Here is a 6,287-nt window from a genome sequence, read left to right on the forward strand (position 1 = left end):
TACAACATATTTCACTAGTTAGAGGCTAATAGAGTGCATTTTACATAAAATACCCTATTAAATGTATTGTTCTTAGGTTAAAACTAGTGTAGGGTTTTAAAGTCCAGTAATAGGTGACCTTGTTACATCCTTATTTCTAAAATATATGTTTATAGGTGAGAGGTATTTAGGTCTACTTCCATCATGTATGTAGTAGCGATCAAGTTCACAGAATAGGTCATTATTTTGCCAATTTTTTACAAAGTAATTTATAGTATTATGCAAGAGTCTATCGGCTATTCTTTGTGTGTTTGCATATCTGTGCATAAATTTTGATGAGGTACTACGGGGGACTTTATATGCTGTGGTGATAAGTGAGTTTTGTATAGATTGTATCTTATTTATATGTTTCAGAGTTATGTTTATCCATGCAGGACTTGCGTATACTATTACGGAACGTATATATGTTTTGTATATTTTTAATAATGTTGTCAGGTGATGTTCCCTGGTTTTGCCTGTTAGACTTCTTGCATAATTTATGCGTTTCCATATTTTTGTTAATATATTATTTGTATGTTTTACCCACGTCAGTTTTGGGTCTAAAGTTAATCCTAAAAAGTTTGCCGAGATTGTGGTCTGGAGAAGTGTTCCATTCATGTATAGTTTAGGTGGGTCTTTTTTGTGTTTTGTTAATCTTGTGAAAGTTAGTAATTGGCTTTTGGGACGTTTATTTTTATTCGATATTTTTGACAGTATTCTTCTATATTATTTAATAATGGTTGTAAATTTGTTGCTGCTATGGATTGGGTGGGGCACTTTTCCAGACCGCAACATCGTCCGCGAATTGTGATGCGAAACCTTGATTTGGGTCTTTTAGAGGCATATTACTCACATACATAATGAATAGAATAGGGCTAACTACCCCTCCCTGGGGTACACCTGCCTCTGGAGGTTTATGCATTCTTTTAGTTAGTTTATTTGATTTGAATTTGGCGCCAAATCTACTTTAGAGCAATTTGCATTAGCCGTCCCTAATATTTAAGTAATAGACTAGAGGGAAGACAACTAGTCAATGTCATCCACCATCAACTCTTGGGCTGTTCTTTTACCAACAAAAAGTGGGATTGACTGTAACATTATAACACTCCCATGGCTGAAAGGAGAAGCATGTTTGGTGACGGGATTCGAACTCGCGACCAGCATATTGCAGATTGAGCACCCTAACTGCCAGGCACACTTTCATTAGACACTCAACATGGCTGATAGGGTAAGCATGTTGGGGGGGGGGGTCACATTAAGATAGAGAAAACAATTATTTATGTTAATGAATTGTTAGATTTAATTACTTAACGTCGTTTTCTGAGGAAGTGTGTAACTTTCAAAATAATTTATAATTATTCTTCAACCTTCCATCTTAAGCCAGACTTTAGGAAAGAACTATTCTATAATGTAGGCTCTGGCAAAATATAAAATAAAGAAATAAATTATGGAAATGACGAAACTCTTAATGTTTTGTGATGTTTATTACGCTGCCCAATAATGTCCAGAAAATTACAAGTTTCTAGTTATGAATAGGTTGAAACTTGCCAGCCAAATGAACAATATTTATAGAATATCAAATATATGTTAGGGATATCAAAATTTCTTTGAAAGTTGTTCTGTTGGCTTAGTTTCTCTTTCTATCTTTTTTATTTCTGATCTAGCCGTTTAGCCCACGTGCGCTTAAAGTGTATTGAGGCTCAAAACCCCAAAATTCACCCCCCTGCTTTTTACAGTAACTTGTTTTATCCATTTTCGTGGAAACAAATTAGTAGTACCTATCACAAACGGCTTTTGTTTGTATTTGTTTATTTTTCTTTCAACCAACCATTTTGATGTTACTGTAATGGTGTATTGATTGTTCTGGATAATGGTTGGAGACGGCTTGAATGGGTAATGAAGAAAAACTTTAATATAAGTTTAACATAACAGCAAATGTACAACGTTTCAACATCATCAGGTACATTTGCTGTTATGTTCAACTTATATTAAAGTCGTTCTTCATTACCCATTAAGCCGTCTCCAACCATTATTAGTCTCAAAGTGGGTTCCTCGTCATCGAAATTGTTCTGGATATTCGTGCAGAGCTGTACAAAGGCTATAAATGCTAGCCGTGTCTAATTTTGAGTTGATAGACTAGAGGGACGACAGCTTGTCAACTGCACCTACTGCAAACTCTTGTGCTTCTCTAATCGAATAGTGGGAATTGACTGTCATTTTTATAATGCAAAGTGCGGAACACGATTGTGTCGCAATTGGAAACGAACCATGGACCCTCGGGTTAACGGTCCGACACGCTAACCACTTGGCCACGTTCGGCCTATATAGCAGTGGAGACCAGTTCAAAATACCGAACTTTTATGGACTTAATACATAGAACAACACTGTTTTCTCAATCTTTTTATTGTCAAATAAATTGATATGTGATTCTAAGCAGAAAAATTAAGAATGGTTTAGTATGGGTAAATGAAAAATAATTTTCATCACAACGCACAAAAATACTTTCTTCTTTAAGTTTCTTGACGTCGTTTCTTTGTGTCACCTCACCGTACTATTATCACCTCTGTTCTCCAAGTCTCCTCGCTACATCTATGAGATATTAAAAGCAAACAACACACCTGACACGACAAAGCAGAACACAGTGATTGATGACTGGAAGTATTGTGTTTGACCACATCTTGGTGACGAGTTGAATTGCCAGTACGCTCATATCGAGTTATACCAAACTAGTGTGTATTCTATCTATACAACGATTGCCATAGCAACGCCGTCAATGTTTCATTGTGTTTCAGTGGAAATGTACCTTTGCTGCTATTATTATTATGTTATTTTTATGTGTGAGGAGAAATTGATCCACAACTCACACACCTTTATTGGAAATCAATTTTTTAGTTTCTGAAACATATTACTGTCCTAATTTTCAAAGACCAGCCAACGAATAGCATCGTATTTCATCGTGCATTATAATATTGTTCGTTTTGAACATATAAAGTCTGATCCTTGTTCTTAAGGATTAAAAAGTGAAATTCCTGAACAAATATACTGTGGAAATAAAAATTATGTTAACCATCAAAAATTAGGAAACCTTATTTTTCCTTAACCAGTGATAGTGTATGAACAGCACATACTTGGAAACTGTATTTATCATAAAAGTGAGTACAAATAAGTTAGGCCAAGGATAAATAAAAGAACATATATGTTCCTTTTATTTCCCCACTATTATATTACCATTGCAACGTCTAAATCGTTTATATCAGTCTTACGACTCGTATAAATAGTGTTCCAGTTAAGACTTAGCTTGTTGTAACTCAATCAGCCCGATGAGCTCTGATAATAAGCGATAAATTACGCACAACAAACAAGGTGTAGCTAAAATGCCACAACACTCTTGTTACAGTAAACCCATAATGAGTCAGTAGGTTTGACTGATTAAGAACATTATCAGTATCGGTAGCGTATTATAGCCCATACATTACTATTAGACCGGTTATTTTCGTTTCCCTATACATATTGTTAGTAGGTCTCTAATTATTTCCCCATTATCTTTTGTTAGTAGTTCTATTATCCACCATTCCCCAGTAAGCCTATCATTCTCTCTTCCTCAGTATTTGTTGTTAGTAAATCGATTACTTTATTTACCTCATGATTTGTTGTCAGTAGACTTACTTTTTCTTCTCCATATTAGTTCTTTAAGTAGATAGCTTCTCAATGAGCTAATTATGCTTTGATCGAAAACTGATTTTTAACGTTATAATCCCCTAGACTTATCTCTTAGCTAACAGGAGGCTAGTTTTTAGTAGACCTATTAATCTCTCTTTCTCATTATTTGTTATTAATAGACATATTACTCTCACTGCCCCATTGTCTGTGGCTTATAAATGTTATATTCTCACTTCTCCACTGTTAGTTTTTAGAAGACTTATTATTTTCTTTTCCCCGTGTTTGTTGTTATTAGATCTATCATTTTATTTTCCTCTTCAGTTGATTGATTTTTTTCTCCTCTTTTTTTTTTTTTTTGCTGACAGGTATATCTTTTATTAATTATTTTCATCGGACCTTTTACGTTTCCTTTTTTCAAGTTGAAGCTCTATTCGTTAACATACACACAGAAATGAATATTGAGATAAGAGTTCAAGCCATCTCCACTTCTCCTCTCTGTGAATATGAGTATATTCTCTTTTAGAAATGTATACCGTTTTCTTTTTAGATATCTGTGCGTGCATGTATATTGTTGTTAATGTATTAAAAGTATAGGTGAAAGTCAATAGAATTGTTCAGGAAGGAGATTATGACAGTTGAACTTCATAGATACCAAAGAAAATGGTTTCTATTGGTTGGTTGCCTCCATGTGGTCTGGAGCTCGGAATTAGGGACGGTGCAATGCTACCTGTACTGCACACTGACAACGTAAAGCGATGGGACTCCACAATCAGAAGGAGTAGATCCTGTGCTTCAATCAGTAAATAAACACAGTGCTTTAAAAGCCATGTATTTCTCCACTCAAAACCATACCATCCATATTGTGACTTTCTTAACAAATGAGTAACCTTAACCTTTCAATTTCTGGAAATTACTCGAGACAAAACAGAGAAATATATAAAAAAAAGTAAAATAGAGTAGGACAGTTTATTTGATCTTTGTATAATGGCCTTGACATTGAGGTCGTAAAAAACAAACAAATCCAAGTTTCTATCTAAAAACATTCGTAAAGGTTCAAGCACACAGATACAAAAAGTTTGTCTATATGCAAATATGATTTCAGTTATCTAATCTTGAGGCCGATACCGCTTATAATATAAAAATATTTTCTTCTTAAGTTAATTTATGTACGTTTTTTGTTAATTAAATTTGGGAAACTTGTTGATTTTTTTCTTATATTAATTCTTCCCAGAACATGTTCTGTTTTTGTACGAAACCCCAGGTGTTTATAATAAATGTGAAGTTTTAGAGTACAAAGAAACGTTATTGTATATTTTAATGCTATGTTCCAATGTTTTTTGAGAAATAAAAGTTGTATTAAACAAAAAGAAAGAACAAAGTCGTACTGTTAGGCCTCTGCTGCTTTGATAACCCCGCGTTTATGTTGTTGCTTTTACATTACTAATTTAAAGAGAAACAATATACTTCACAGAACCTAATACTACTTCTCCATTTACTAATTTAACAAGAATTCTATGTGGATCTATCTCATGCTGGGAAAGACTCGTCTTGTGACAATTTAATATGGGTTCTTGTATTAGCATCAATTTTCTGTTGTTGAAACAGACAAGACAAAGCAAGTGTAAAGAACGTTGATCTACGAATTCAAGCACATACAATTAAAGCTTCACAACGGAAAGATTTCATCCAAAAAGTTACTAAGCACAAACTTTTTCTTTTTTCTTAGAAGGACAGATCCAAGATCCAATCTCAAGTTTGGGCAATTTCATTTAGTTAAATTAGAAAGCAGATTTGAAATACTGAACAGATAATACAGAAAAAGTAAGAGGAAAAACAATGACACTGTAGTCGGTTTGTATATATATTTATATATACCGCCAATTTGTTCTCAAACGTTACCAATAATCCACGGTCTATAAAGTTATTTCATTAGTTTAGGTTTATCGTGAAGCTTACTAAAAAATATTATTTGTCACTAGAGGGCCTTAAAGACTTTTCCTGCATGGCTTTCATTTCATGATATTTAGTTAGTTAGTTTGTTTGTTTTTAATTATGCACAAAGCTACACAAGACCTATCTGTGCTCTGCCCACCACGGGGATCGAAACCCGGTTTCTAGCGTTGTAAGTCCGCAGACATACCACTGAGCCACTGGGGGGCTGATATTTAGTGCAAAGTTTGTAGTTTTCTAATATGGTGTATAAACAACAGAGAAGGCTAGTCACGTCACACCTAATAACGGTTAAATTCTTCTACTTATTATGTTTCCCATTTCGTATTTTCAAAACCTCAGTTCATATAGGTGGTTTTCAGGATTGCAAACCAATGGCTTGGAAAAGAGTACAATGTGTTTCAAACAGAATAAAATTCGGAAAATACATTTTTCTGAATTTTGGGTTCAAAATATTTTTCCTGTTGTATTTATGTTACTATTTGCTTACATTATAAACAAACTTAATCTAGTTTTTTGTACATTATCTTATTGCTTTGCTCTATGAATATAATCACTGTATTTCTTTTCAATGAAACGAACTTTTCTTTCTTTATTTTTTTTGCTCCGTGCATCGTATGAATTTGTTGAGTGCCATGGATTGTTTGTTTGTTTGTTTG

This window comes from Limulus polyphemus, unplaced genomic scaffold, assembly GCF_000517525.1.
Source record: "Limulus polyphemus unplaced genomic scaffold, Limulus_polyphemus-2.1.2 Scaffold280, whole genome shotgun sequence".
NCBI lineage: Eukaryota > Metazoa > Arthropoda > Merostomata > Xiphosura > Limulidae > Limulus > Limulus polyphemus.